This window comes from Podarcis erhardii (genome assembly GCF_964252035.2).
Source record: "Podarcis erhardii genome assembly, chromosome: Z".
NCBI lineage: Eukaryota > Metazoa > Chordata > Lepidosauria > Squamata > Lacertidae > Podarcis > Podarcis erhardii.
Genome location: NC_138504.1, coordinates 9,592,371 through 9,614,808, shown reverse-complemented (window position 1 = coordinate 9,614,808; position 22,438 = coordinate 9,592,371). Strand labels below are relative to the sequence as shown.

Below are 22,438 nucleotides of genomic sequence, written 5' to 3'. Positions count from 1 at the left end.
TTTGCAAGTCCCTTTCAGGTTTGCATAAACCCACACATCTGGTACGGTAGATACCAAGTTATTAGTTAGCGCATATCTATAACACGCACGTACATTGTATTGGTCAGTGTTGCTCCCTCCTTTGCTGCCCTGCTCAACCCACCTCCTTTTCCATTAGGGCCTATTCCCACTCATACGGCACCCCTACCTTCACCGAGATTTAGGGTGCGGAGAAAAGATTTGCAAGTTCTTACAGAACTTTAATGCAAATCTATCTCCGAATGGGGGACTGATACGGAAGGGGGGGCATGTCTTCTTCACCTTCTTCTTCGCTACAATATATCAATTTATTTCCAATTGTCAATGTCAAAAGGGACTAAAATCTATAAAATTCATAGAAAATCAACGTGCCAATTTGCTCAATTTCTCTAGGACTCCATCACACCTCCCCTGTCCTTCACAATCCCTCAAGCAAGGTGTTAAGACCCTAATCCTGTCAAATCACTCTGATCAGGCTTTCCTCCAGGCAATGTCAGGTGGCAGACTATGCATATTTGGGACCATTGTCTTCTCATCCCCGGTACTCAGGAAGTGTTTTCTGTGCATATCTCCGACTCTGCATATTCCCCCTCCCTCCTCCATATGTTAATCCGGTGTAACCCAACCTCTCCTTAATGTATTCATGATGTAATCTGTGTAACCCAACCTTTCCTTAATGTATTCATGATGTAACTGGGATGTATTTTGCACTGTATTCTGGGACATGGAGGGAGTTTCAAAAGTTCATGTCACCCCTTTCTCGCTGTTCAATCTCGCCTTGAACCTGTTGCGCAATAAACTTGGATCTTCTGCACCTTGCTCCTGCCCGGCTGAGCTCATTTTCCTCCGCAGGGACCCACGGACTTAGTCTGATGAGCTGGGTGGCAGGGCAGCCTTGCACCCAGATTTTAGCCATAACACCTCGAAATCATGGAGAGCCACGTGTTGTGGTGAGATCACCCAACTGCCTTCTTGTTTCTGGGGCGGGCCCATTTGGATGACCTCTGCACCTCATTGGTTGCCTCTTTGTTGCTGGGAAAATTTTTCTGTAGGCTGGGGTTTGATTGGCAACTAAGGGGCTATTTAAGGGGCTGCACGAGGCAAAGTACTTGCTCTTTCTCATCGTGCAGCGGATCTCCCTCCCTCCCTATAATTTAAGGTTGTGTTTTTGACCTTGCTATGCCTGTCTAGTGGTCATCTATTTTTGGAGCAGGGGCCCAGTAGGAATTTTGCCACTTGGGTGATTGGCTGGTGCCGTTTGGTTTTAGCAGATAGTCACAACTTTGTAAGTTTGGTGGTTAGGCATTAGTTCATTCTTTGGTGGAGGGGATTATGGATTGGCTGTGCCTGCCCCTCATTTTTGTTGCTGCTGCTAGGGAATTTTGTTAAAGGAATCCAGGGGCTCCATTTGCTCTGTCCAATCCCCTCTCAGGGGTAGGGCCAGGCCAGAGTTCCTGGGAGCATCTGGGGAGAACTAAGAGGTGGAAATCTGCCTCTGTGCTCCCCCAGTATGCTTTCCCTTACTGGAGGTTCCAGTTGTCAGTCCTGTTCCTGCCCGTGCAGGCTCAGGTAGTACGAACCAATGCCTAAGCAACCACTCCCATGCTGTAATCAATAAAGTTGTGGCCAAATTTACCCCAAAAAATCTTAAACAAATATTCTGTGTCCTGTGTGATTTATTTTGGAGGGGGTTTGGGGGTCTTCACACGCAACTGGTATTCAGAAGCATCAGTGCCTCCAACCTTGGAGGCAGAGCAGAGCCATCATGGCTAGCATAAAGCCATCAATAGTTTTATCCTCCGTGAATTTCTCCACTTCTCCAATATGTGAGCGAGTTCCATAGTTTAGCTGTGTGCTACATGAAGTACTTTTCCTTATCTGTTTTGAAACTTTCAGCTTCATTGAATGCCCACAAGTTATAGTGTTATAAGAGACGGAGAAAAACTTTTCTCTATCCATATTCTCCATGTCAGGCATAATTTTATAAACTTCTATCTTGTCACCTCCAACGCGCTTTTTTCTGTAAACTAAGAAGTCCCAAATGCTGCAACCTTGGTGTTGAAAGCCATTTATGAATGAAGCAGAATTTTCTTCAGTAGTCAGATGGCATTTCACTGCTAATGTCAACAAAGGTACAGTGGTACCTCGGGTTACATACGCTTCAGGTTACATACGCTTCAGGTTACATACACTTCAGGTTACAGACTCCGCTAACCCAGTAATAGTACCTCGGGTTAAGAACTTTGCTTCAGGATGAGAACAGAAATCGTGCAGCAGCGGCGCGGTGGCAGCAGGAGGTCCCATTAGCTAAAGTGGTGCTTCAGGTTAAGAACAGTTTCAGGTTAAGAACGGACCTCCGGAATGAATTAATTTCCTAACCCAAGGTACCACTGTACTGTGTTCATAAGAATTAGCAGATTCGCACCAAAAGATTGGCACAATTAGTCCACTTTGTGCTGTGCAAACAACGAGTCCTTATATTTCTATGAATATTTATTTTGTTTCTAACCAAGCAGGGAATTTCTGAGAAAGTTTTATAGGCATATCCCCACCTAAACAGGAATTTCAGGATCAGCAGTGTTGGTCAAGAGCTAATTTAAGGCAGGGCTAGGGTTGAAATAGGATTGTGGTTAATTTGCATGGTTATAATTACGTGCTCTTATAACCTCATTGCACACACACACAAACCAAAGGTAAATAGATTCAGGGTTTATTTTCCCCCCTGCTTCAAAACTTAGAAATTTATGTTTTTTAAGAGTTGGTTCTATTTTAGCACATGTATTTTGGTGCAGTGTTCCTTTCCTTCATTTGTTCTTTGTCCCAGCTGCTTTATTGGTCCTAAATAAAAACTGTCTATCTGCATACTTCTGGGTGCCACCAGCTACAGGAATTTACTCCACCCTTCGACACAAGTGGCACAGAGGAACAAGCAGGAAACTCTGGCAAATACTTGTGCACTGAATGAGTCCTTGCCAACCTGGCAGTCTCTAAATGCTTTGGGCAACAACTCCCATCTGCCCCGGCCAACACTGGAGCTGTTGGGAGTTGCAATTCAAAACATCAGGAGGTCTGCAGGTTTATGAAGGTTGTACTGGACAACTAACTTCCTTGGACCTCTTGCAATGGACAGTGGTGGTGGTGGTGGTGTCTATTGGAACTGGTGAGGCAGAAGGTTAGAAAGGCAACAAAAGCCAGAGCCAAAGCCAATGGCAGCTAATTCCAGTTTTGCCCCCATCCTCTTTTTAGACAAGTTCTGCAAGGGCAACACTAAGGCTGTGTACACATTGCAGCTTACTGCAGCTCCCACCTCCTGCATTTGAAGCCAAGCACACATAATGTTACTGGCTATGGGGAAGCCCTTGCAGAACGCCCACACACACATCACAATTATGGCAGCAGCAGCAAGGCGTTTTGCCTCAGGTGCCAAAACATCTTGGGCTGCTCTTGGTTGCCTGTTCAACAGTCCTCTCTATACAAGCAGGCTGTGATCAACAGGAGAATGGAAAAGGGGCGGCACACTTTGTTCGCTTCGTCCTCCCTCCCCATTGGCCGCCACATGGATTGGTCCCAGAGGAAGAAAGTGAGTGAAAGGAGCAGTGATGTCAGTGGTGAGGAGGAGATGGACCCTGCTTGTGGAGGGGACTCAATAAGGCTGGGTGGGGAACCGCAGGAGGGCAAATGTGGCCCTCCAGGTCATTCTATCTGGTGCTCAGAACTGTCCCCAGGTTGCGCCACTCCCTGGCTCTGTGTTGCAACCTGAGCATTTTTGCTTGGCTGGTAAGAGTCCTTGAGCCCCCCAAAATGCCTCTTGCTTCTCAGGATGGACGAGAAATAAAGATAGTGTGTAGAAAGTAGTGCTTTGCAGTAAGGTACAAATTTACATTTGTTGTCCTGTCCATTTTGGCCTTTGGTTCCACCCACCACTAGCTTGTGGCCCTTGGCAGCTTGCCAGAAAGGGAATGTGGCCCTCAGGTTCTAAAAGGTTCTCCATCCTGCAATAAGGGTATCTAGTCCAGGGCCCTTCAGCAGCAGCACCCATTAAAACGGAAACAAAAGAATCCAGCATAAAAATGGAGCATGGGTCTTTGGATCACAGGAATCAGAGTTGGAGGCAATATTTCATGCATCCATGCATGCATGTCACAAGCACACAAACCCTAGTGGATGCCCAGGGGGAAAAGAAAGAGTGGGGGGAACACGACATCTACAAACTGTGTGCTTTCGTGGGGCAGGGGGGTGTTGAGCAACAATTGTAGAGCAATGGCAGCTCCATGTGGCAACATCTCTAGGCTTGGCTGCCACTTCATGAATTATACTGGAAATGCAAAACAACAGTTTTGCAGCTCAATATCGAGAAAAGATGGATTTCTTTTAGAAAAGCAAAGTTGTAAAAATGCCAAGGGATGTCCTGTGAGAATTGACTGGAGCACTTTTCTCCTGCTGTTTAGCACCGCAGTTGCTAAGGGAAATTCTAATGCTTGCCATGACATCTGCATTATCCTGGAGACTGTGCAGTGTGGAGTTCGAGTACGTCAAACAGGTTGCATCTCCACTGATCGCAGTGCCCTTTCCCCATTGCTCTCGTCTCTGCAGACCACAGTTTCATGCTTCCCTGTGCTGAAACTGTGTGAGAGTTCCCAGGATTCTTTTGGGAAAGCTTAAATGTGCCTTAAATGTACAGTGTGGATGTGACCACTGGATCAGGATGCTGAACAAGATTATTCTCATCTAAAGGGGCTCTTGTGCTATTTTCATCCACAGCTCTCAAAACAAACAAACAAACAAACAAAAAACACACACAATTGCCTGTCTCCTTTTTCTGTTAGCTCAATTAACTTTTCAGGAAAGTACAACATCTCCAAGAAGGAGAGAGTGATGGCTGAGGGGGTTTGGGGATGGTTGAAAGTGTCATGCATGACCAACACTTAATAAACAGGGACTACAAAAATTTGGGGCTCCTCAATATCCTGATAGGTCACAATTGACAGCTGGTGGCTTTTTTTGGATGGCTTAGTTGCATGTTGCAAAAGCAGCTTTAGAAAATTTGGGTTGGGCAGATTGAAGCAGTCCTGGGATACATGAAGGAATAAGAAGGAAGAGTATCCTCTTTTCCCTTGCTGCACCTGGTTCAGCAAGTGTAACGTCAACATTTTACCCAGCAATGTTGGTAATACAGGGCTTTGGAAGCAGAAGAAGAAGCAGAAGCAGAAGCAGAAGCAGAAGCAGAAGCAGAAGCAGAAGCAGAAGCAGAAGCAGAAGCAGAAGCAGAAGCAGAAGCAGAAGGAGAAAGAGAAAGAGAAAGAGAAGGAGAAGGAGGAGGAGAAGGAGGAGGAGGAGGAGGAGGAGGAGGAGAAGGAGGAGAAGAAGGAGGAGAAGAAGAAGAAGAAGAAGAGGAAGAGGAGGAGGAGGAGGAGAAGGAGAAGGAGAAGGAGGAGAAGAAGAAGAAGAGGAGGAGGAGGAGGAGGAGGAGGAGGAGGAGGAGAAGGAGGAGGAGGAGGAGGAGAAGGAGGAGAAGAAGAAGAGGAAGAAGAAGAGGAAGAAGAGGAGGAGGAGGAGGAGGAGGAGGAGGAGGAGGAATTTATTTGTACCCCGCCCATCTGGCTGGGCTTCCCCAGCCACTCTGGGTGGCTTCCAACAAAGATTAAAAATACATCAAAATGTCACACATTAAAAACTTCCCAGAAAAGGGCTGCCTTCAGATGTCTTCTAAATGTCAGGTAGTTGTTTATCTCTTTGACATCTGATGGGAGGGTGTTCCACAGGGCGGGCACCACTACCGAGAAGGCCCTCTGCCTGGTTCCCTGTAACTTCGCTTCTCACAGTGAGGGAACCGCCAGAAGGCCCCCGGCGCTGGACCTCAGTGTCAGGGCAGAATGATGGGGGTGGAGACGCTCCTTCAGGTATACTGGGCTGAGGCCGTTTAGGACTTTAAAGGTCAACACCAACAATTTGAATTGTGCTCGGAAACGTACTAGGAGGCAATGTACGGTAGGTCTTTCAAGACCGGTGTTATGTGGTCTCAGCAGCCGCTCCCAGTCACCAATCTAGCTGCTGCATTCTGGATTAGTTGTAGTTTCTGGGTCCCCTTCAAAGGAATGGATCTTCCAGCCCATTTCAACCACATACTCAGCTAAGGGAGGAAGGCTGACTGTGATAGGCAGTCATAGAATCATAGAATCATAGAGTTGGAAGGGATCCCTCAGAATCATCTAGTCCAACCCTCTGCAATGCAGGAATATATAGCTGTCCCGAATGGGGATTGAACCCACAACCTTGGCATTATCATCACCACTCTCTAATCAACTGAGCTGTCTGAGGTCAGTGTGCATGCTGCAAAACCACCAGTGCAGGTGAAAAGAAAATGCAGAAAGCAATAACCGGTGCAGAACTGATCTCCTGGAGAATCTCAGCTTTCATTTAAAACAAATGTTTTAAATGAAAACAAGCCCCTTATGCTTGCTGAGATACACCTGAAGAGATGTGCAGACTATTTTTGGTACTATCACAGAAGCCATGTGAGAGGTGACCAAAGATGAACCTGATCAACACATGCAGAAGAATGAAATAGTCAGAAGCTGAGGTGGTAGAATGGATTACTTCTGACAGCTAATGTTCTGAATGGTTCCTTTTTTAATGTCCCTATGTGTGTGTGAGCAACTGACATGCTAGTTTGCAGGGGGTTCTTTAAAATGATGCACAAGAGTTAAAAATGGCACTTCACACCTGTAGTCTGATGTGGTGAGTCTATTCTACCACCTTATCCTGCTCCATCATGTGTACCCCATTAATTTTCCTAGGCTCTGCATAGGCTCTAACATTGATGCCCCATGACCTGCAAAAGCAAAATTTATTCAAAGCATATCTTAGTAGCATTATCTATCCTGATAGCAGAAATTGGCTTTTCTTGGCACAGAACCTCTTTGTTTATTGCCTGGATCAATCCACTGTCTGGAGTATATATATATATAATCTCATCACAACTACCTCCAGCCAGTTCAACGACAGTGCAAGAGCCATTGACTTCAATCCTCTGTGGAGTACACAGTGGAGCCAAAATGGTACTTTTCTCTTAATGAAAGCTACAAGCAGACTGCTTTGTTCCCCAGAGCAATGCCTCTGTTTATTGCGAGAGATGCAGCTAGCAAGTCTCTTCTGACTCAGAATGAGATGGCAGGTCATTAACCTAGCCCACTGACAAGCTTATTCATCTCCAGAAACACAATTCAGCCTCTGGTGAAGAAAGTAGGAACCGCTGTGATTAACCACAGCTAATATTAAAACCAAAAGTTGATGTTGATTTGATATAGGCCTATTAGCCAGAAATGACTGACTGTGTAAGGTGGTATTCAATGTTAGTCCTAATCGGAGTAGGTCCAACAAAGTTAATGGGCATGACTAAGGTTCAGTGCTCCCAGTCGGTCTACTCTGAGTAGGACTTAGTTAAATACAACCCAACAATAATGGTAATAATACTACTTACATGCCAAGATGCCATGCAAGGATCAACCGTAAAATATCCACATATAATTAAAACACAGAATAAAGCAGTTGAATCAAAAGATGAAAAACATCCATAATTAAAATATACAATGAAACAAGCCTGTCATAACAACTAAAATAGTTTTAAAAAGCAATTAAAACAATTCAGAATGGTCGTGATTGGGATTTTTTTTAGGTGGATTTGAAAAATGAGAATATGGGTCTCCTTCAGATACACAGCAGGTATTCTATATGGCAAACTTTTACATCCTGGTACCTCCTCAGTCCGCCCCCTGTCCTGGGACATTCAGTGTTCCATGGCTACTGAGCATGCTCAGCCCTCACTGGGTGGTCTGGGGTTGCCCCAAGACTGAGTGCTGACACTTCTCTCTCTCCTGTGTGTGTAGCCAGTGCTGCTTTTGCTACATCTTATGGTAAAGGTCAAGGGACCCCTGACCAGTTCCAGTCGTGGCCGACTCTGGGGTTGTGCTGCTCATCTCACTTTATTGGCCGAGGGAGCTGGCGTACAGCTTCCGGGTCATGTGGCCAGCATTGCTAAGCCGCTTCTGGCGAACCAGAGCAGCGCACGGAAACGCCATTTACCTTCCCGCCGGAGCGGTACCTATTTATCTACTTGCACTTTGACGTGCTTTCGAACTGCTAGGTTGGCAGTTCCGTTACCTTCCATAACCTACAACTAATTGTGTTTCTTTTGGCCTCAAAAATGTTTTCCTAATTTTAACAAGTAATAATTACATCTCTCTCTCTCTCTCTCTCTCTCTCTCTCTCTCTCTCAATGTGAATCTTCCAGGTATCATTTGTAATGCTATTTATTTTATGTAATGCTATTTATTTTAACACGCGCACGCACACACACACATACAGATACAGACTATTTAAATTATTTTTTTCTCAATGGTTTACACCATCTTAGTAAATAGAAATGCTTCATTGCACCATTAAAATATCATCCATATTCATGTGCATTTTGCAACTTCTTTTTTTCATAACTGCATTTTCCTGACGAATGGAATGCAATCAAATGGTTACTGTGTTTAAAAAATATGGCCAAAGTCTGCCCAAAGGGAAGTGCCATTCAGTCCAACTAAATATGATGATAGAAAGCGAGTGAAGCACATAGAATAATGCTTAACTTTGGCTGCATTCAGACAGCACTTTATTCTGTCTTCCTAGTTCCTTATCTGTTATTTTTAGTGATTTTAAAGTGATTTTTCATGTATAAGCAGTTCTGGAATCTAGTGGAATCTAGCAGAAGTTTAGTGCTCATATTGGAAACCGCCCTATGAACATTGGATGAAGGGAGGTATAGAAAATAAATAGAATATAAATAAATTTCCATGTTAATTGTTTCAAGAGAGAGAAAATGGTTAACTCAGAAAATTGTAGGAGTTCTGCACTGTAATTTTCCCACAGTTTTCATGATCACACCACTGCTGCTCCCATAAGGAAATCCGCAGCACTATTCTGGCATATAGTGATTTGTCACAATTTAAAATTTAGCATGGCATGGTGGTATATGAATAAAAAAAGCCACAGTTCCATAACACAACATTGTAAAAGAAATGCTATAATACAAGACAGAAGTACTAGAATTATAACCAGTAAAACTAACACAGGAATACTAATATATTGAAAGCAATGGGATTTCAAAGTTTTACAATCTTGTCCTATACAGATTGACTGAAAGACCACTCTAGACATGGCCTCAAACCAGGATTATCTGCCTTTTGGGGGGAGCTCTCCAAGGTTCTGCAGAATCTGTCCCAGGAATTCATTCACAAAGAAGAGGCCCAATGCAGGCATCATTCTGCTTAACCATGGTTCTGCAGTTTAAAAACACCCAATGGGTTTGCAGAGTCCTTCCTCCTCCCTTCTTGAGGGGACATTCCTGCATCACTTTCAGTATTGCAGCCAATTACTGTGAGTGTAACACTGTCATCAGTGTTTTTGCTAACCTTAGTTAGCTGAAAGTATGGCTTGTGGATTTGCACCTAATCAAACGGTTTGGAGGTAACCATGGTTAACAAAACCCAACCAACCCAAAAGGAAATGTGCTTATAAGACAAAGTTAGCTCTGAAGCTAAAAGGAAGTAGGGATTTCTATGAGAAAGGAGAAGGAAAGGAAAGGAAAGGGGAGGAGCTAACCATGGTTAGGCAAGCAAGGTGTGTTGCACCTGCACTGGGCTGTTATGAGAAAGGCAGCCCCTTTTCTGTTACTTCCCCAAGGCTAACCACATGCAAATCACTTCCAGGAGCACACGGTGCAAAGTTTAGTTTCTTAAAACCATGTGATTAGCTACCAGTTGATTAGCTACCGGGCCATAGATTATGATGATTATTGTATAGTAGGTTGAAGACTTGACTTTCTAGAATTTCAAGACTGACACAGAAAGTGAAATGAGCAGGTTTCATCCCTTACTAGAACACACCTATTTAACTTTTGGCATATGCAACTGTGAGGCATGCAGAAGTCAAAGACTTCAGCAATTCACAGAGAAGAGACATTTGTCCTCCTGATCTCTCAAAGAAAACAAATCCAAGAAGCAACAGCCGCAATCCAACAAAGACTTAAGGATACTTAATTCTCCATTGGATTGTGGCCATTTTAATTTCATAAGACTTGCCATGACTTCTAAACACGTAACTTGTACTTTTCCTTTTTTTCTCATAAACTTTGAGAGTAAACACACAACTTTGTGAACAAAGTCTAATCAGATAACACAGTCCTTCTCAGAGGCATCTGATGTGTGAGAACTGGAACCCCAAATGCAAACAATGGAACACTTTTATAGGTACAAACCCATAAATTCATATATAACCTTGTGGTAAAATGATTTCAGTTTCATTTGCTTCTGGATAACTTGTGAGCAGCCATTTTGCTACCTGAAGCAAAGGACAAGATGGTCCCCCCCCCCCATATTTCCCAAGTACAGAAGCCACCTGGGCTGGAAGGTTATTATTTCTTTAATGCAAACAGCAGCAGGATACCTAAGTGGGTGCAAAACAGGATCTATGATACACACACACCTCTTCCCTCCAACAGAAGTGAATAGCTAGGGAGTTCAGAAAGAATGCTGCTACCTCCCCAAGCAGAGGCGCTATTATGTCTGATTGTCCTGATCCACTAAGCCCAAAAAAGGGCTTGTGGGAGTGTTTGGGTGCAGGGATACTAAAGAAGGATGTCAAAAGCACCAGAGCAATCAGTTCTAGTGCTTTATTAAAAGGGGGAAAAATGTAGGCTTACAGTAAAGCAGCCTGCCAGGTCTCACAGCTTTTACAGATGTGGGATGGATACCGCAGCAAGGAGATGGCTTGTTCGCACTGAAGTAAACATGTGCACATCCTTTATGCACAAAGCAACAAGTGTCAGTTTGGCCTGGACTCCCATCGCACCTGGCCAGTGAGGCCATAGGTGGCAACTGTCCAGAGCTTGTCCCCTCTCTGGGCCTAGAGCCCAGCATCCCAAGGTCCAGAACATTCCTATTCTCCTCAGATCTAGGCTGAGGGAACCATAGGTTGTTAAGGGTGTTGAAAGTTGTTAGAAGATGCTCTGTTCCTCTCAGAGAGCTACAGTTCCCAGAGTTCCCTGAGAAGAGGGATTGACCATTAAACCATTCTGGGAATTGTAGATCTGAATCACAACAACTCCAACAACTCTCAGCGCATTTAACAAAACACCGTTTTCGGGATTCTTTGGGGGAAGCCATGACTTCCTAAAGTGGTAGGATACTGCATGAAAAGTATGGTACGGATTTGGCCTCAGTGTTAGCACCCTGACACTAGCAGGCAACAGCCCTGCCTTTCTTTTAGACTATCTGGATAGGGAAGCCACCATTTTAATTTTCCACAACACTCCTGGCTTAGCATTGTTCAGGCCCGAAGGCCAAATGCAACCCTCCAGGCCTCTCTGCTTGGTTCTTGGGATTCCATCAGGCCACACAGCTTCCTGGAATGTGTCATTAAACTGGGATAATGCCTCTTGCTGGCTCAAAAGGTGGATGGAGGCATGTGTGAGTGTAGAAATCTCTGCCTTTTGGATGGCTGAATGTAACCTTCTGTATAAAGGAAAGAGTCGCATACAATGTTCTGCCCACCTTTCCAGGCAGCACCTTCCCCCTCACCCCACTGGTTTGTAGGCCCTGGAAGGGAACGCAGTCCTTGGGCCGAAAAACACCTCCCACCCCTGCTCTAGGGCAGTGGTGCTCAACTGATCCAGACCCAAGACCACCCACTTAACTCAATGCTGAAACATGGGACCCATTTCCACATTTGATTCACATTTAATAGTGCTAAAATAATAATAATAATAATAATAATAATAATAATAATAATAATATTTATTTATACCCCACCCTCCCCAGCCAAGGCCAGGCTCAGGGCGGCTAACAAGCAATAAGAAAAACAAGCTGAATGATTACAACTTAAAAACAAAATTAAAATACAACATTAAAATATTTAAACATTAAAATATTAAAATGTAGCCTCATCGCAGGAAGAGAAAGGAAAAGAAAAAAGAAAGAGAAGGAGGGAATCAAATTGGCTCCAAGCCAAAGGCCAGGCAGAACAACTCTGTCTTACAGGCCCTGCGGAAAGAAATCAGATCCTGCAGGGCCCTGGTCTCATGAGGCAGAGCGTTCCACCAAGCCGGGGCCAGAGTTGAAAAGGCCCTGGCTCTGGTTGAAGCCAATCTGACTTCCTTAGGGCCTGGGACCACTAGGGTGTTGCTATCTATGGACCTTGAGGCTCTCCGTGGGGCATACCGGGAGATGGCACACTATTAACCCTAAAATAGATATTAACATAGCAATATCCATAGTGTTGATTCAGCACTACTACTGAATTATATATATTGAATATACTGAATTATATATACGGCTTGTGCCTTTCTTTCTGCCATGGAAACTGGGAAAATAAACATCTCACCAGAATAACATGTCCTAGTCCAGGCATGCATGCAGTGTTCCTTTGGTCTGGGTCAGTCTAAGTGTGGCCTTGCAAACCACCTGAGGGCCCTGACTCACTGGCTGAAGACCTATGGTCTAGGGCATGTGGGTAATTTAAATGGTTTCCAGCAGCCTGGTACTGTTTCAGAGCACTGCTGCTGTCCCTGGCAGCAGGGAAGTTTGTCAGGATCCATCAAGGTAGGAGGGGACCCAAAGGGAAGGAATGTGCCCACGATCCTGCTCCAAACCTGCATATAGCCTGTTCCAAACAACTTCAATTACTCTTGCCTTCATTTGCTTGGGGAGGCAGCTGCCCCTTCTTCATCCCAATGCTTATTCAGCACAGCTGCCAAGTCCAGACCTGGATTAAGTTCCAGTGCCTTTAAGTGTTGCATAGGCATGAGAAGGTTGTTGGGCGTTTTAAATGCTTAAGTGGTGTAGTGGGTGGAGAAGCCACACCCTGTGGAATTTTCCATTCTTTACCATTCTTAAAGGTGCAGGAGGCACCTCCAGATCTGGACCTCAGTTCTGTTTATGCACACAATATATATTCACCAATTGCCTCATGACACTGCAGGGCAACCCTTGCATTAAAAGTAGGGCTACAGTGTTCATTAACTTAAAATGGTGAGATTCATTGATGGAAAGTTTTCAGTTGATTAAGCAGGCACTCCTTAGGCAGGGGACAAAGAGACGGAGGTGTTGAAAGACTTGCAGAAGGCCCCAGATCTAATTTCTAGCATCCCCAGACACTGGAAGATGCTACATGCTTTGAATGTGGAAAGTCCAAGGCTCAAACCCAAGAATCTTCAGGTAGGGTGGGAGAGACTCCTGAATGAAACTGCGGTGAGCCATTGCAAGTCAATTTGTACAGTAGTGAGGTAGATGGACCATTGGTGTGACTCACTTTAAGGCAGCTTCCTATGTCCATATGGACTGCTACTACCAGTCAGAGTAGACAACAGTGGGCTAGGTGGACAAATCGTCTTTGGTGGAACCCCATCCTCCCAGCTACTTCCATTTGGCATCCAAAGCAGAGGGGCTCCCATCACTATGACCCCCTCTATCTAGTCTCCATTGGCCAGATTCTTGACATACAGAATTTGGAACCTATAACTAATAAGCTTACAGGGTCATTATTTAACCTTTACCATTTTTTAAAAAAGTTAAATGCCTGTATACTCCAATTTCCTTTTAATATCAGAATATGGGCCTAGAGTGAGTCCATACTCAGCCATACTAAGTGTTATGTACATGAAGCAAATGGGCTGGAAATATTCCCAACCAACAAGTAAGGTGTTATTCTAAGTGTTTTGGGTTCTCTATAAGTAATGGGATTTCCTAGGATTTCCCAAACTTGAAACTCCAGCTGGTTTTGGACTACAACCCCCATCATCCCTAGCTAGCAGGACCAGTGGTCAGGGATGATGGGAATTGTAGCTGGATACGCAAGTTTTGGAAAGCCTTTCCAATGAGAGGCACCTCAGCAGCCTGAAATGTTATGTAGTGGAGGGTAATGGCACTTTATTATTTTTTAGTGACATCTAACCAAGTCATTCTCAGAGGAGATCCACTGAAATTAATTATTTAAGTTACTGCAATCCATTGTTTATCATCTAATCTGAGTATGACTAACATTGGATATCATCCTTTGTTTGTGCCCTTAAAAGATAACTTGGGATTCCTTTAACTCTAAGTCATCCAACCCCTCTGCATGATTTGGTGCCAGGGCAGGGCAGCAAAGTGAAAAACTGAAAGGCGGAACAGGCCAGTTTCTCACAAAAGAAGGAGAAGAATAGTAGATGTACATTTTTCCTGATATCTCACGTAGCCCCTTCATGGATCACTGCCTTGCCGTGGTGAAGGGGCTTGAATAACTCAGAGAAGCTATGAACTATGCTGAGCAGGGCACCCAAGATGGACAGGTCATAGTGGAGAGTTTTGACCAAACGTGATCCACCTGGAGCAGGAACCGGCAAGCCACTCCAGTATCCCTGCCAAGAAAACTCCATGGACAAAGGCAACAGGCATATAAAAGTTATGATGCTGGAAGATGAGCCCCTCAGGTCGGAAGGCATCCAACATGCTACTGAGGAAGAGCGGAGGACAAGTACAAGTAGATCCAGAGCTGATGAAGTGGCTGGGTCAAAGCCAAAAGGACGCTCAGTTGCGGATATGCCTGGAAGCGAAAGGAAAGTCCAATGCTGTAAAGAAAAATATTGCATAGGATGAGTTTGACCAAACTGTGGGAGGCAATGGAAGACAGGAGGGCCTGGCGTGCTCTGGTCCATGGGATCACGAAGAGTCGGACACGACTAAACGACTAAACAACAACAACAACAACACATTTTTGGAACATACTCTTTGTAAAATGAAAGCTGGTAATTTGGGGTTATGGTTTGCTTGTGGGGGGGGGCTCCCCCCCACACCACCAGTGGACTGACTAGGGACCATCTTGTGTCTTTTAAGAAATCCTCGCAGTGTATGCAACAAGAGGGAATACATTGAAGTGTGGCATTCCAAAGCTACCCCTTAAAATAAATCTCACAGGAAGAAAAAGTAAACAAGACGATAACGGCACCTGATTTTTGCAGCTTTAACAGTTTGAGAAGTGTGAATAAAGGTATTCGCCAAATGAGGTTAAGTTTTACAACAGTGCGCACACACACACACACGCATTTCAGATTGCCCCATTTCAACACACTTTACAAACAAATGAGCTCACACAACTATAAAAGAGGTAGCTGTGAGTTTTATTAAGCTCTGTTTAGAGAAGTTAGAAAGTGTGACTGGGAAAATATAGGAAATAGAAATAAAGAAAAAGAAAAAAGGACACTTTGAGTGACTCCTGCAGTTTTAGTTCTTTATTTAGATTTGGAGGTTTTTGCTCCATGTCCACATATTGGGAAGTGAAACCCTGCTGTGGCTTCCTATTGAGTGTGTCCTGGATGGAAGAAGAAACTTGTTCAGCTATTCATAGTTTAGAATGGAATTGCGAGTGCTCCAATGGGAGAACAGCCTTTACCGAAGGTGGTCATTGACTTTGAAGATGCTCAAACTCAGGATGAAAGGGAGAAACATGCTAAGAGGAAAGCACATTTGGCAAGCCTTCACTATAGTCAATGATCAACTCCTGCCCAGAAACCAATGTCCTCACTGTGGAAGGACGTGTGGATCCAGAATCGGCCTCCACAATCTTTTACGGACTCATTGTTAAAACCATGTTCTTGGAAGACAATCTTACTCGGCTATGAGGGATCGCCAAAGAAGAAGAAGATACACATACACATTGCCCTTGCTTGTTGCTTGCTGCTGCTGTGAGTGCTGGAAGAAAGACCTATTCCCTCCTGCAAGACCCATTTCCACCTGGCCTAGGGGGTGGGGCCCAGACTCACCCTGGACAGCTAAAAGAGGCTCCCGGAAGGCCACTGGGACATTGCTGGAACAACTCTTGGGCTGGGGCAACTGGCTGTTTTAAAATGTTTTAAACGATTCTATTTTAGGTTCCTCTGTTTCATTTTTGTTGGGTTGGTGTTGGTTGAATGTTTTGAATGTTGGGGTTTGTGGTTACTTTAATTTGGGTATAACTGTAAACTGTTTATTATTGTTGCTGTTATTGGTTTTTCTTGATTTCTTGATTTGTTTGTTGCTTGTATAGGATATCTTATTTTTTAATGTTTGATGTTTCATTGTGTTTTATATGTTGTAAGCCGCCCAGAGTGGCTGGGGAAATCCAGCCAGATAGGCGGGATATCAATTTAAAATAATAATAATAATAATAATAATAATAATAATAATAATAATAATTCTACTTGGTAACTCCCTTGTCATTCTCCCCACCCCCCCACCCCTTAGAGCAGAGCCTTCCAAACTTTTCATGTTGGTGACACACTTTTTAGACATGCATCATTTTGTGACACAGTAATTCAGCTTTACTTGCAAACCGGAGGTTAACCCCTTTTCAGCCCCAGGAGGAGCACAGGGAGCGTTCGTACAACACACCTACACACTGCAGCCGACACACTAATGTGTTGTGACACAGAGTTTGGAAAGTTCTGCCTTAGAGCTTTTACTTCCTACACTGTGCAACTCCTTGCCACCTTCCCAACCATATTTCTGAAGCTGCCTCTCTAGTCTGATCTGCAGCCTCACTTGGCACTCTTGTTTCCACTTTCACCCGTGTCTGTGCCTCCTTTTTCTGCCTTTTGTGCAACCCTCCATTCACTACAAAGCACCCCTATGGTAACCTCCTGCAACCTCCTCCTCCTCCCACACATTGCAACTGCTAAACACCTTTTTCATATTTTGTCCAGTTATGAAGCCACAATCCCTTCCTATTCTCCAGACCCTCATATGCCCTTGCGTTCATTTTTCACCCCAAACTATTTAGTCCTTTTTGTAACCCACTTTGCACCTCCCATTTTCACCTTCACCCCCTTTACCTTGTCCCCTCCTCCTTACCTTTCTCAGCTGTCCCTTGCACACAGGGTACCCCGATTTTCCATGCCTCACCCTCCCTTCTATTCTGCAGTTTTCTTTAACACCCCATGGTGATATATGTTGCTGCATCTTTAAGATGCATAGAATCTTTAACAGCAAGCCTGCCAGCTTGTTCAGTTGATTGATGTTACACATATATGGGTGTTGCTTGTTAATAAAATCTCTCTTCTGAATCACTACACTGAATCTGGAACTCCATATCGAAAACAACACATGGTGCCAGGAGTGAAATGCATTCTGTGAAGGTACTGTATAATATCTGAGGCTTCAGCATCCTTTATCTCTCTCATATAAGGCAACTGAGGAATGGAAGAGGGAGACATATGAGTACAGCAAGAAAGGAGAAACACTGAGAGGAAAGAAGTGTTTAGTTTGTATGGGCTTTATTAGGTAGGTGAGGAAATATAATTAACCATGTTTTATTTCTCCACAGACGCACATGTGTGGGTGAACAGACAAAGGGATCAGTTTTTAAAGCGTCGGGCCAAGCAGAGTTTAAATTCCATCTTCTGCAGTTTAATTTCGGGAAGCTTTTAATGTTTAATAGACTATTGTATTTTAATATTTTTTGGAAGCTGTCCAGAGTGGCTGGGGAAACCCAGCCAGATGGGCGGGGTATAAATAATAAATTATTATTATTACTATTATTACTATTATTATTATTAATTGAAGGCATAGGAATTAGCCATTAAGGCTGATCTCCCCCCCCCCCCTTTTTAGCCTGTTTATCAAAGAAACAGGCTACAGACTGAAAAGTAAGTTCAAACATATAGTTTACTTTACAGAAAAATTCATCATAGATGGTACTTAACTCCTGACAGATTGTCAAAAATGAATAAAGTGAACAACAATAAATGCTGGAAATGTAATAGGACAAAAGGCACATTATACCACATGTGGTGGACTTGCTAGATAAGGATATGATGAAAACATAAATATAGATTGGAAATAGCTGTATATAGTGAATACTTATCTACTTTTAAAATTCTCATTCTTGATCTTATTTCTTCCTTTTCTTTATCTTCTTTTTCTTCTTCTTTTCTTTTATATTTTACTTTTCATTTCTTTTCTTTATTGTGAATATTGTTTTGTAGAGGTGCAAATAATTGTAAATATGAGAAGCGGTAAAATGTTTTCTAATTTTTTATTGGTTACATGTATTTTCCTTTTTTTGTATGTTTGTATTTTTTTCTAATTTGTACTCAATAAAATTAATAATAAATAAATAAATAAATAAATAAATCTCGTCACATCTTGTTTCTACAGGCCTCTGGTTGGCCACTGTGAGAACAGGATGCTGGACTAGACAGGCCAATGTGGCCTCATCCAGTAGGGACTTCTTATGTCCTTACGTGGTTCAAGGGTAGAGATTGTGAGAAGGCATCTTCCAAAGCAATCCCACCCCGCCAATAGCTTTGGAGCCTTCTTGCCTCTAGCCTAGCCCTCATCCCTTTTCCTGTTCCCGCTGGAGTCTTCTTTTGCTTGCCACGCCTGCGGGCTCTTCCAGCCAACGCTGCCAATGACAGATCTTAAAAACCTGGGGTCGGTGAGCTTCAGCAATCGCAGCACCTTGCGCCTGCTTGGACCTCCTGAGCGGAGCGGGTTGTGTCTTGCTCCTCATGAAGTAGGGTGAAATGTGAGGAGTGTTGCAAGCCGGTGCAGAGGCAGAAGGTCTGGCCGAGGGGCTTCTTCATAACCCAGTGTATCATATGCCTCTTAGATGGGTTGGACATGCTGAAGAAGGTGCTGGAGGCCCAAAGACCAGGGTGACTTCAAAGCGGAGGACACAGCAGGCAGTTCCCTATCAATGGTGCCAAATCCAAGCAAATGTTAGCTTCAGTCCTGTTAAATCTATCCAGCAATTATGAACGTTAAATAAGGGATTAATTCCTCAGGCAGTATGAAAAGACTTTCTGTGGCTTTTGAATAGATGGGAGCCCCCAACTACTGCCACTGTTGACAGCCTGTTGCCCCTTCACTCTGCTTGAATGGGTTATGTCACAATGGTTCCTTCATCAGGTGTTTGTGAGCATGAAAATGCTGTTGGGAGTTTCAGCAGTGAAGGCTCAGGCATAACATACTGTTTGAAAGTCTGAACATTTCCTCTTTTTTATTTAACAAAATTTATATACCACTTTTATAATTTATCTACAAATTATTAGGAGAGTAAGTTAAAAATATACTGTAGTTTATTCACTTATAGGCTAGTTTACATACTTTATTCCTTCTTATACTTCCATCCCACCTTTCCTCCACAGAGCATACACATTTCAGCCTCCACCTTCTCCATTTTATCCTGACAGCAATATTGTGAGCTAGGGCCATAGCTCAGTGGCAGAACAATGGCTTAGCGTGCAGAAGGCATCAGGTTCAGTCCCCAGCATCTCCTGGTGGGACTGGGAGCGCTCCCTCTGCGCTTTGGAGGCTTCGCGTTGCTATCGCTAAAGCCAAGGAGCCTGCATTCACTCCATAGGACGCACACACATTTCCCCTTAATTTTTGGAGGGGGAAAAGTGCGTCCTATAGAGCGACAAATATGGTAAGTTTGTTATTGGTATGAGCTTTCGTGTGCATGCACACTTCATCCCATACCAATAACAAACTTAGTTGGTCCCTAAGGTGCTACTGGAAGGATTTATTTTATTTTATTTTGTTTTGACTATGGCAGACCAACATGGCTACCTACCTGTAACTAGAACTAAGGGATTGTTAGTAAAGGATGACATCACAGAAACTAACACCAGAAAGCCAACACAACAGTTTTTTCCAAACTCCCTTCTCACTGTACTCAAACCTGCCACTTCCTTCCTCCACCAGTGTTTCTTCCTGCTCACTCTACTCAAACGTCTGCCAATGTTTAAAATCACCACTGTTTTCCTCTCAGCTTTTTTGAATGGGAAATATAGACTACAACCCAAACCTACTATTGTTCATGATTGTGCAGTGGAGGAACTATTGGTGTTTTGGTACAGTGCATCTTCCCTGATCGAAATAGGATGCCTGCTATATTTTTCCTACTTTATTCTAAGCATGCCTTATTTTGTGTCAGGGGTGAAATCTGTTTCCACTTCCATTTTGTTGTGAATTGGTGGGGGGCATGTTCCTCCCATTGTTGGTTCTACTGTTTTTAGAAAGGCAGGTCTATAACACAGGTCTATTAAAAAAAATGTTGCCGTGTGAAGCACCAAGTGTCCAAGATACCAGCCACTCCATTCCTCTTCACCCATTTTTCTATTCCAACCCCATTCTTGACAGTCACTCAGCATTCTATAGCTTCTTAATTGGGCTGTGTTATGGCCATGGGTGGGAATGTTTGAAATATTTGTTTGTACTTCTGCAAACCTTGAAGCTTCCGCGAGGTAGCTGATACCTTCTCCTACTATGTGGGTGGTGCCACTTTGGCGATATAATTATGGGAATTTATCAACTGAATATCAAAAATAGAGAAAATTGTATCCTTTCTCTCTCTCTCTCTTTTTCTTTTATGAACTTGAGGGCAGCATCCATAGGAGTTATCCAGCAATCTACCTTCCAGACAGAAAAAGAACCAGGCCTGCTTTGGTTCAGCAAACTTTCTACATCATCTGCCTCAGGCCAGATCTTGGGATAGATACCGAGTCTGCATAAGAAGGGGGAAGCCCTTCTTTTCTGGGTGGAAATTGGTTTAAAATGGAATGCTGTTGAATGGAAAATTCAGTCCAGTACTGTGGTGAAGAGTGAAACAAGCGAATATACTATTGTATTTCACAGGCTCTCTATTTTATATAACCTGGTAATACACAAATAGACTTTTCATTAACTGATAATAGGTCCAGATGTAGAACAGCATTCAGTCTGTTCTACATCTGTAACTGTGAGTAACACCCCAGAAGAGCATTGACATATGTAGGTCAGGAAGGCCACAATGACCTACATCATTATCACCTCTGCATTTTGGCAGTGAGAGGAGGTGGCAACCCAACTACAGAACACTCGAAAGCTCTTTCACAGCAGATGCAGGAGGAGAAATTGCACATGCTGTTTTTGAAAAGGATGTGCTAAGCTCCTCCAAAATGAGAGATTTGCAAGTAATCATAAGGCTGACAGAACGAAAGGGGGGCTGCTTTGGGTGCAGAAGGTTCAATCCCCAGCATCTCCAGGTAGAGCTTGGGAAAATACTTTCTGTCTGAAACCCTGGAAAGCTACTGCCAGTCAGTGCATGCAGTACTGAGCTAGATCTAGCAATGGTCTGACTCTGTATAAGGCAGCTTCCTAAACATTCAAATGGTGTTCATAAAAGTTAAAGATGTTTTCAGTGTGCGATATAAGCCCGTCTGGTTTATGTAGGTTGCAGTTTTGGCATTAGACATTTTGGCCCCTGAAGATCAAAGGCAAAGAGCTCCAGGGATAGAAACTTTTGATCCCTAGAGCTTACTAAACAATGGATGATATGCAGTCCAAGGGCTGATTCACACAACATTTTTGCTTTGAATCTCTGTCTCTCATGTTTTAAGCCTGACACTCTTAAGCACTTTCACCACACTGCCTGTGATTTTATTCACATTTTTTCCCCGTGGCTCAGATATTTTCATTATTTAACTGCATTACTTTATTTTGGCTGTTTTCTATTATTGTAATTTTAAATTTTGTTGTATGCTACTTTGAGGTTCTTCTATTTTGGTGGAGAAAGCAGCAGATTCATTTTAACATGAACCAAACATCAAAGCAATAAATGGCAGTTTGAAGGATGCCAAAGAGGAGAGGGATCTAAAAGTTATTTTATTTAAAAGTTTGGTTTATGTCATTTGTATAATGCACTTGCTACATGCACATTTGTACATGTGTTTTTTTGTATGGATTACTTGGCTGGAGAACCGCACTGCAACATTCGCAGAAGAACGGATTTTGAAGGATGGCTGTGTTTCAGGTCTCAGATGTTTTCATAATGTGTGAATTAGGTAAGCACAGCACTAAATGGGAATCCACTTTCTAAGCCATTCCTAATCAAGCAGTACATAATCTAACGTAAATAAATCATAATGAATACTCAATAAACAAGTTATGGTGGAGCCTGAGGAATATCCACACATAAAAACTGTTATCTTATGGTAAAGGTCAAGGGACCCCTGACCAGTTCCAGTCGTGGCCGACTCTGGGGTTGCGGCGCTCATCTCGCTTTATTGGCTGAGGGAGCCGGCGTACAGCTTCTGGGTCATGTAGTCAGCATGACTAAGCCGCTTCTGGCGAACCAGAGCAGCACACGGAAACACCATTTACCTTCCCGCTGGAGTGGTACCTATTTATCTACTTGCACTTTGACGTGCTTTTGAACTGCTAGGTTGGCAGGAGCAGGGACCGAGCAATGGGAGCTCACCCCGTCATGGGGATTCGAACCACCGACCTTCTTATCGGCAAGCTCTAGGCTCTGTGGTTTAGACCGCAGTGCCACCCATGTCCATTTCAATTCCACATGCCACTTACAGCAGAAGAGCAATGAT

At 43.6% G+C, this 22,438-nt stretch overlaps 1 long non-coding RNA gene across 1 annotated transcript; it reads left to right on the top strand.

Moving 5' to 3' along the window:
- The first annotated feature begins 17,264 nt into the window (after positions 1-17,264).
- Positions 17,265-21,686, top strand: LOC309334125. The gene is made up of 2 exons (XR_014152900.1): positions 17,265-17,351; positions 20,462-21,686. It is a non-coding gene; the product is annotated as an uncharacterized lncRNA (long non-coding RNA).
- The last annotated feature ends 752 nt before the right edge of the window (positions 21,687-22,438 follow it).